This window comes from Anthonomus grandis, chromosome 10, assembly GCF_022605725.1.
Source record: "Anthonomus grandis grandis chromosome 10, icAntGran1.3, whole genome shotgun sequence".
Taxonomy (NCBI): domain Eukaryota; kingdom Metazoa; phylum Arthropoda; class Insecta; order Coleoptera; family Curculionidae; genus Anthonomus; species Anthonomus grandis.
In genome coordinates, this window is record NC_065555.1 from 17,496,936 (window position 1) to 17,507,748 (window position 10,813).

The window sequence follows — 10,813 nt, forward strand, 5'->3', positions numbered from 1 at the left end:
GTTGAGTATCGCAAAATATTAGATAAATCTGAATTTAAAATCTCAGCAGCATTATCAGGACAGTCTGGATTAAACTGAAATAATAATTGTGTATCATCCGCATATGCTTGCATGTGCGTTGATACAATAGAAAACATATCTGCAGTATAAATAACATACAACAAAGGGCCAAGTATGGAGCCTTGTGGCACTTCCGAAATAATGTTTCTACTCTGCGATGTCTCACCACCTATCGACCTAAAAAACAGTATTTCAACCTTCCCAAAACCATAATATGATAGCTTGGCACACATCAACTCATGATCAATAACATCAAAGGCTTTTGCCTATCTTGAATTTTTACAATGTCGTCAGTAATATTTAGAAGTGCAGCTGTTGTACTATGACTAGCTCTAAAGCCCGATTGATGCACAGGAAAAAAGCCATTTGTATTAAAGTAATCAGTGATCTGAACATGAACCACTGTTTCCAGAACTTTTGATATTACAGGAAGCAGACTAACAGGCCTCAAATCTGTAAAACTGACAGGATCATGTTTTTTAGGTAGTGGGGTAACAAGAGATTCTTTCCAGCAATTTGGGAAATGACCATGTTCGAGACAACTATTGACAATATGAGTTATATGTAATATTATCACATGCAAATACAGTTTTACCATCTGAATAATATTATGCCATCAATACCTGCCGCATTTGACCCATACTCTGCACATACTTAAACACATCAGAGGGATCGACTAATTTGAAAGTAAATTGTATGCCTTCCCTTATTTTATTATTATTATTATAATATGCTGCTTTATTATCACAGTTGTTTGATTTTTTAAAAACGCTGCAGAAATATGTATTTATCTCTTCCACATTTACCAATTTAGGAGGAATCTGAATAACTGTATTTGTAGGAACATAAACATTGAGGTCTCTTAAAGTTTGCCAAACTTTTCGTTGAGCCTTTTGGGTCTCCAAATATTGCAAATAAGCCAACTTTTCCTCACGTATAGAATTCTTAGTAAGATTTCGAAGCATTTTAAATGTCCAAAATTTTCTGTAGAGTTGTTTAATTTACATTTGAGCCTTGCCTTGTCCCTTTCCCTCATTAAACCTCTTATTACATAAGTCAACCATGGTGCATAAGGCTTAGTCACTTTAATGGACCTTACGGGAGCATGCTTATCAAATAAATACTTTATATTATGAGTCAGATACTCAACTTAACTATCTATATCATGAAGGTAGAACAATTCATCCCACCATACTTCAGACTGAAGGTCAAGTAAAAATTCAGGTTCATCGAAATGCTTAAAATCCATTATAGTCAAAAAATTTTCAGTTCTCAGTTTTTCAGTTCAGTATAATACATGTTATGTTTATATAGCAAAATGTCAATAGGTGATCACTTATCCCATTTGAATCTAATGTCCCACTCTTGAATGACTCAGAGAGCGACGCAAGGGACCATCATGATTTTGGCATTTTCCGTGTCTTCAATTAAATCACGAGCGGCCGGCAGAAGTACGGATCCGTCTAATCAGTTTGTTTATCTATATATATGACGTTGACTGACTTCAGGATTGTTTTAACAATTGTTTTAAATAGCTTCGCACGGAGCTTTACATCTGTGCTCCTAGCAATACCGAAACGTAAACGAGTTGTGCTTAGTCTTTTTGTTCTGACAAACTTAAAATTTTGGAACGATTAAAAAAAGGTGCAAGTGGATCAAGTTTAGCTCGAGAGTTTGCTGTTGGGAATTCAACGATAACTGACGATAAAAAAATCAATCAAATCAATCAATAAATCAGACAATCTACCACAAAGTTTACTTGCGTGCTGGACAGTGAAGATGGAAGCTTGCATAGAAAAACAATGAAAATGGCAGAAAATCAAAACCTAGACACTGAGGTTTACTCATGGTTCATGCAGATACGTGTTCAAGGTCAACCAATAAATGGTTCTTTGATTTGCGAAAAGGCATTAGAAATTAACAGAAATCTTGGGGATAACAATGATTTTAAAGCATCTACTGGCTGACTCAAAATATTCAAGTCTAGGCACGGAATTAGAGCGCTAGATATTCAAGGGGAAAAGCTGTCAGCCAACATTGAAGCTGCTGAAAACTTCAAAAAAAGCAGCTGTTATAAGAACAGTAACGTCTATAATGCAGACGAATGTAAGTTATACTGGAATAGAAAGCCGATCAAATTCCTTGTGTCTAAAAAAGAAATGGCAGCGTCTGGATTCAAAGCAAGCAAATCCCGCATAACAGCCATGGTATGTGGAAACAATACGGGCACACATAGACTACCTTTGCTGATCACAGATTTATTAGTGATTGATAATGCTCCAAGTCATCCCTCAAGCCTTTCACTTGAGAGAGAAGTTGGAAAATTTAAGGTGATTTTTTTGCCACCCAATGTTACCTCAGTCCTTCAACCTATGGACCAGGGTGTGATCGAAGCCTTCAAACGTTACTACAGAAAAACGTTGCATCGTAGTGTCCTAATCGGCCAAGAGGTAGATAAAACAATTCTTAAAATCTACAAAGGTATTAACTTGAAGGATGCTGTTTACATGGCAGCAGAAGCGTGGCCTAATGTCAAAGCGACTACTCTAAAGAAATCCTGGAATAAGCTTTGTCCAGCAGTTGAATCAGAAGCTAGCCCTACACCTGAAGAACCAACAAATGAAAACTTTGTTTCAGAAATGGTTGGGTTGATAAAAGAGGCTTCAGGATTTGAAGAATGTGACCAAGAAAACGTGCATGAATGGCTAGAATTTAACGAGGATAATCCTGGCTACGAATTGTTGACAGACGAGGATTTAATATTCGTCTTAGCTGAAAAATGCTATTAAATGGTTGAAACACCAAGACGAATGCGATTCTGTGCAGTTGCTGTCTTTAAAACGCCTAAGAAATTTTTCGGCAAAAAAACGAGTTTAAAAAATTAAGCAAACAAATATGTTCGACTTTTTTTAGATTAGTTTTGTACTATTATCACATCTAAGTCTCTTAACTAAAAAATGTTTAGACATATGTATTTATGTACCGTATGTGCAATCCCTACTTTAATGTATATGTGTCTATTCATAATATGTACTGTACTCTAGTGTATCATTTAAAAACCATTACATACATAATGTATTCCTAATCCAATGACGTGTTTTATTACCCTACCCTCAACAAAGAACTGGATTTCGCAAATGTTCGTTTATCCGAACACCCTCTGCACCAATTGTTTCGGATAATCGGCGCTCTACTGTATTCGAGTTTTTTGCATAGGATTTTTTTTTGTCGCAAACAAAGTCAAAAACAGTTAACAGTTTATTTAAAAAGTCAATCATTTAATTTTAAGTGATGCTGAAATTCCTGTTTCTTTCCAGGCATTCTTAATCCAGAAATGTTGGAATATCTAATTAAATTTTTGGACAGTAATGGTTTCGATAATATCCAAAAAATAACTAAATTAATAAAACTTTGCATGTCATGAAATATTTTTCAATACAGCAGTTCGAATTATGAATAACTTGAGGGTACAGCCATGGGTAATTTGACTCTCTGGTTTTCCTTCTAGCAGAGCTCTTCATGAACCGTTTTGATTTAAATGCAAAACTTTCGAACAAGAAACAAATAATCAACTTCCTTTCTTAGATACTTTTGACATTAAAAATAATAATCGATTAGAATTTAATATTTATAGAAAAGAAACAAATACTTTTAGTAGATACATGACTTCTAACCATTGTTTTCAACATAAAATGACTAGCATGCATTTTTTGCACATCGTTTTGCTTGGTTTTTACATCTTCTTATTTCCTCTAGGTAATAACAGATTTACTATTAATTACTGCTTTTACATCACAATAGATAAGCGGTTTGCATCGATGGAACTACTATTTGTATTCGTTGGATTCGTATGTTGGATTTTTCTTTTCTTTCTATGTTGGGTTTTTCTTACAACAAGTTCTGGAAGAGAGTTTTATGCACTTACAACTCTGCTGGTGAGAACCGATGTTTTGTTTGCAGGATTGCAAATTTATCTGTTGGGAGTTTTTTAGAGTGCCCTCTAATCCTGTCTGTGATTGGTAAGTTAAATGTCACTTTTAGAGCTTCTATTTCTTTGTCTTCTTTTTTCAGAGTTGTTAAATTGAATAACTTTAATCCCTATTACTTTAACAAAGTAAGGATGATAAATGTTCTATAAATTTCTCTTATCAAAGCTAGAGATTTATTGCAAAATGTTCTCCCTGTAAGATAAACTAAAAAATTAGTTTTTTTCACCATTTGAGCTATATTTGTTTCCCATTTTAAGTTTTCTGTTATTACAACGCCCAAGTCTCATGTACAAGCTCATTTAGAGCTGATACATGTCTGTATTGTTGATCTTATAAATAAGTACTGCTCAGCTCTGAAAAGTCTCCATTGACTCTCACTCTTAAGGTTCTAGATTTGTGTGTGTTCTGTATGAGTGCCAATATTTGGCCTTTAATTCCCGCAAAATGATTCAACTTGTAAAAGAGACGGTCATGAGGTACCTTTTCAAATGCATTTTCGTAGTCTAGATCAAGGACGTCTATTGATTGTCCGTTATGTTTATTGCTTGTATCCAGTCAATCAGTCAGGTAAGTAAGTTAATTTGTAGTTGTTGAGCGGTGAGGCAGGAAGCCATGTTGGTTCTCAGTGATGATTCGGTTTTTTATAACAAAGGAGGTTAAGGCTTTTGTAATTATTTTTTCTAGGATTTTGCTGAGCGAGCATATTAGCCTGATTGGTTACAGGCCAATAGGCCAATATTAATAGTGGTTCAAATTGGTTCCCTTTCTTGTACATTGGTTTGAAATTGGTTTTCCAGGAGTCAGCCTTCCATACTTGGATCTGTGACAAGATTGCTAGTGGTCTTTTAGATGAATATCAGAAAAATGACTTGATAAAGTTTTGTTAATGTTTTTATATTCATTTTTGTACTCTTTTTTCAGCAAGCGTTCTTCACACCGGCTGCGTGTATTAGTTATTTGTGCTTTTAGTTCATTGTATCGTTTTCTGTACATCTGGTAATCTGCCTCAGATTTAGTTATTTTGTATTTATTTCAAAGATGTTGATTTTGTTTTTTCGAGTGGTCGTTAAAGATATGTAATTTTCTATTATTTCTGTAAGTGCCTCATCTACCTTTTCCGCGGTTATTAGTTTTGTAATTTTGTTATTAGTTTGCTTAAAAGAAGTTTCTCTTTACTATTCTTCTAGTTTTGCAAAGTCGCCAAATATTATGCAGTTGTTGCTGTTATGAAAAATATCACCTAGGGCCGTAATCATAGTTTTCCTATATCATAGTAATCAAAGTTTTCCTGGCAAGTTATTTTTAGTTTATATATACACCCTAGAGTGAATTTCTGGTAGCCTATTCTATATTCACTCTTGCAATCGGATAAACAACTACATTTTCATTATTAATGTGATTTTTAATAAGTATACAGGTTTCCCCCACCTCTTGGTTCTCCCTATCATCTCTGTAGAGAGAATAGTCATGTGGTAGTACTATTGAATCAGGAATTTTACTATGTAACCAAGTTTGAATGACATTATATGGTACACAAAGGCCTGGAATTCATGTAATTTGCTCATGAAGGAAGCTGCAATTGCAGGTTCCCTCTTGATTGCAGGTTTAGCTCTGCGGGCGGTTATTTATGTATTTTGGCTGTTGATTTTGTGTGGCTTTAGCAATAGTTGACTGACCTCGAATGAATTTTATTTTTAGATCAACCTCGCCATCGTTTTTTCGAGTTTCAACTTCCTTTAGTACGGTACGTCTTAAGATAGGCTCTCTGCTTTTCCGTTTTGGTCATACTTAATGTACACATTTTCAGCTTCTAATTGGTTCTTGAAAAAAAAAAGACATAAAGTATTTCACTGGCTTCCATCTTGTTGCGAAACACCACTTTCAATCTTGTTCAAAACACACCAAGATCAGTCTCCTTTGTTTTATTGGCAGATCGTGATTCAATGAGTTTTCTCTCGACTTTTTCTTTTAGTTTGATCACTTGTTCTTTTATCGTGTGTATCTCAGCCACTACATTCGCATAGGTTCGTCCAATCGTGTCATTGGTTTTTAATTGCTCGTTGATTTCATTCACTTCTTGCTTGATAATGACAGATGTCGGTATGGATGTCAGACAACGGAGTCTATTCAGCATGTCACTGGTGGATGTCAAACTTTTGCACCAACGGAATATAAAGAACGACATGATCTAGTTGCAAAGATACTGCTCCAGGAGCTCGTAGAAAAACTAAACCTCTTATTGGCAGCCAAGGTACCATATTATAACTATAAGCCGGAATCAGTTCTTGAAAATGACCAACACAAATTCTATTGGGATCGCACTGTACTCGCAGACCAACGAGTAAGTAACAATAGGCCTGACCTAATCATAATCGATAAAATTTCTAGGAAGACAACCCTTATTGATGTAGATATTCCCAATAATAACAACCTAAGAGCAAAACATAATGCAAAGATTGTTAAGTACAGGGATCTAGAACACCAGATACGAAGACAATGGGAAATGAGAGAGGTGCGGACAGTTCCAATTATTGTGTCAACAATAGGAGTAATACCAAAGAGCCTGATCGAAAACATTAAACTGCTCAACCTTAAGAAAAGCATCTATAAGTTGATGCAGAAGTCGACGCTATTATCCACATCTCGAATCGTCAGAAAGTTCATTGGAAACGCAGATAACATTAACTAGTTTAAAAAACATATCATGAACTTTTAGTGTTAAGTTTATTATTTGTAAATAAAGATAAAAAACAGAGTCCGATAACATGGAAAGGACTTCACCAGAGCTTCATCCTTCTGATGTCTGAGATATCTGGGATAAGTGAATGATCCCCCCTTCCCCAAGGGGGAGTGCGATTGCCGTTTGGCATGAAATCTGATTAAAAATTTATATAAAAAATAATAATAATAATAATAAATAATGTACTGTGGCAAAGAGCGGTAGGCTTTTACAGGCCTGAACTTAGGCCCTCTTTCAAAAAAAGCTGAATGATGTAGATTGTAGAGGAATGCGTAAGTTACTACGACTCCTTGTAATCATTGACATTTCCTCTGAATACTGTTGTTTATTTCTCTAATAACGATCTGACTGCTTTTTGACAAACATGAGCAGTCAAAACCCCCAGTTTTTTAAAATATTGCCTATACAGCAAGTTCTTGCAGCTTGCTGACACACCAAAAACATATCTAATAATGCGTTTCTTTATTTGGTCCACTTGGTTTTTTAAAATCGATATGTCTTTTATTTGACTGCAATAGTGCATTCGGGGTAAGCAAATATGATTATTCTAGATTGGATCTTACTCTCCCTTATATCTGATGAAATGACACCTGTACAGTTTCTGCATATAGATCTCCCGCAGAAGTAGCAGGGACAACCAAAGAAGTCTTTAATTGCTTTATTTTGAGTAACATCCTTGTGAAGACAGCCTGTCACATTTATAATATGCTAATTCTGGATAACGATTTTGGCGCCAATTTTAGGCTAGATCGCGGTTTTTACGATAGTTTATTGCACCGATTGTCGCGTTTGAATCATTATCCCACTTCAACACTTTTATTTATTCACACTATTTTGCCTAGAGAAATTTTGCCTAATTTTTTCAGGCATCTATTACCCGTACATGGGACCCACATAACCTCAGATCACGGATTTTCCAAATATCTTTTTCACGTTCTTTTTCGCGTTGTACGTCAAATCAAGTGCATTTCTGGTTCGCATTCGAAAGTTTGAATATGCTCACAAAAAAGGATTCCAATACATTTTTTGTTCCTCTTTAATGAGTAAAACCAGTGTATCATATGCTTATAAGCATGCGCAATGTTTGTCAAACGAAGTATTCAAGTTTCTATTTGTATACAAAACCTTAGGAACTTTTGTAATGTATTAACTTGTTAAAGCTGGTTTTATACGTATGCGTAACATATAGAAAATTGATTCACGCGTAACCGTGGATTGTGAATGGAGGGATGCCGATAAAAGGTTGTATAGTTTTTTGACGATGAGCCTATCAGGGCTTATTTCACTTACTCATTTGTGTTGCAATAGAGAGCTGTCAGGAGAATATGTGGTGTGGGTCCAAGGGAATCCTGCAAACCCCTATTTTTAAGACACAGGTTGCTGACTTTACCTTCTATTTTTATTCTCGAAACATCCTGTTTATTATACAAAAGTGCACACATCTAGCCCCCACTGTAAACAATACAAAGGCAGAGAGGCTGTTTACTTACACCCATTCCTCACTCAGCACGTAGGTACCAAAAATGCTATTTTATACAATGCCAGGAGGATCTATAATCATCTGCCAAAAACGTTAAAGGAATCTAACTGGTTTAGAATTTTTAAGAGTAAACTTTGAAAAATTCTCTTAAACAAATCCTACTATATTTTTTTTTAGTGTTTGATCTGGATCTTAGCTTATGTTTAACTGCTTTGTTACTTAAAATAATTCTTATTTATTTATTTGACTTTATCTTTAGTATAGCTTTGTCAACAGAATTGTAATGTTCTATGATAATAAAACATTTCTTGAACTTGAACAGCAGCAAACTAGTTTGCACACAAAAGCTTGCAAATATTTAACACAAATACAAAGGTGCATTTTTTACGCAGATCCGTCTAGGTTGGGGTTAATGGTTATTAACACCTATAACGGCTTGCAACAATCGCCTGCAAACAATTTTTAAACAAATATTTACGAGCATGATTATACAGGGTGAATTTGAAGCAACGTACCAATTTCCTATATGTTCTTATATGCGATTCTCGTTTTTTTGAAAATATAGCATAATTCCAAACAAAATGGTTTTCCAAACATTAAAACATGGTTTCAGAGGACAATTTCCCACATTTAAACATGGTGTGAGGTTTGGAGATCTCGGAGGCCAATTAATATAGGACCACTGCGATCAATCCACAGTCCTGGAAACTCTTCGTCCAAATATTGCTTGACCTGACGAGCGAAATGTGCGGGAGCTTCATCGTGCTGATAATACATTTGCATTTTGATGTTTAGAGGAACTTCTAATAATGCTTTTAACTCATTTCGCAAAAAAGCGAATAGTTCTTTACTGTGAAACGATTTACTAAAATGTGTGCACCAATTAAATAATTATCGACCATACCACACCACACGTTTAGTTGTGCTGATAATAAATTTCGACTGTTGCGTGTATATTTTCGTCTGACCAAACATGAGAGTATTATTGATGCCATAAGGGGTAAATGTTGCTTCATCGGTAAAAAGTATGCGCGATTATTATTTATTCAAACACAAAATTGCATACGCCTAACATAATCTCTTCGTGAACTGGTCGTTGCATTATCTTCTACCAAATTCAGAATATTTTCTACTTCTTCTAAACCTTGTCGAGTGGCTCATTCAGATGTTGTGTTAGTACTGGGCAGAATTCCAGTTTCGCAAAGTTTGTTAAAAACTCTGATAGATACGTTTTTGTTCGGATGTCTTTGGTGAGGAAATCGTCGATGGTATTCTTGAACTACAGCTATAGCGCTCGCATTACAAAATCCGTAAATAAAAACCAGATTTGCATATTCAAAATTTTAATAGTGGGGCAAAATATTTAAAAGATTTTAATCTAGCATTTAAAAACAAATGTGAATCGGAAAGGAACATACATATGTCGAGTTAATTTTTTATTATTTTCATGTGTACAATGCTCACCTGGAGTTTGGTGCGTTCCTCCCGACTCTCTTTGCCAAACTTTAAGATGTGATTAATGTGATTTAACAAGTCATTTGCAACAAAAAAGTCGTATAACATTTTTTCGAAAAGTTGCTAGTTCATCTGGTATTTAACATTTTTTGATTTTATCAAATTTCTTTGTTTTTTTTTCATATAAACAAGAATATCTCCATTATTCTTACCACCACATAAAATTTAGATATACCATCTGAAAGGGAATTAAATTTGCTATAAGATGGGTATATTTAAGTTTTTAAGTAATTTTTTATACCGGGTGTTATTTAAGAAATTAAATGAAACATTTGGGAAATGTGCAAATTTGGTAAATAGGGACATGTTTTTTTGCAGCAAAAACTACTGCATTTTATATGATTTCCAATAATATACTTACTTTTGTGATAGTTATTTGTTTTCACAGCAATATCATGGGCAAAAGAAAGAAAACCACAAAAATTGAAAATTTTCAAATTTTATATTTCTTGATTGACCAAAATCAAAATTTCATTAAACAAACCTAAAATTATAACAATTGTTTAAAATGTCTTCCCTCTTGTTCAATACATTTGATGCATCTTCTGACACTATCAACAACCCGTTCAGGTTCAACGCGTTTTTGTCGCATTTAATTGCAACACACACTAATTCGATTAATTAGTTCGTCTCGAGTATTATTAATGTTAATACTATAAACATTAGGTTTTAATGTGCCCCAGACATAACAGTCAAGGGGCGTAAGGTCAGGGCTTCTGGGCGGCCATCTTACCGGACCGTATCTTCCGACCCATTTCTCCCCAAAGCATTGATTGAAGGAATTTTGCACCATTCTGCCATTATGGGCTGGGCATCTGTCATTTGACACCAAAATTCCTGTCTAGCGGCTAAGGGGATTTCTTCCAGAAAGTCAACAAGGTCATTACTTAATAAATTTGAAAACTCATTGAAATTCAACCGGTCAGCAATCCTATCCATACGTTGACCCTTAGTTCATGTTGAAAATGTGAAACAACAGTCGCATGAGGGTTTTCTGTATCCATATATTTTATCCATAGTTATTTCTTA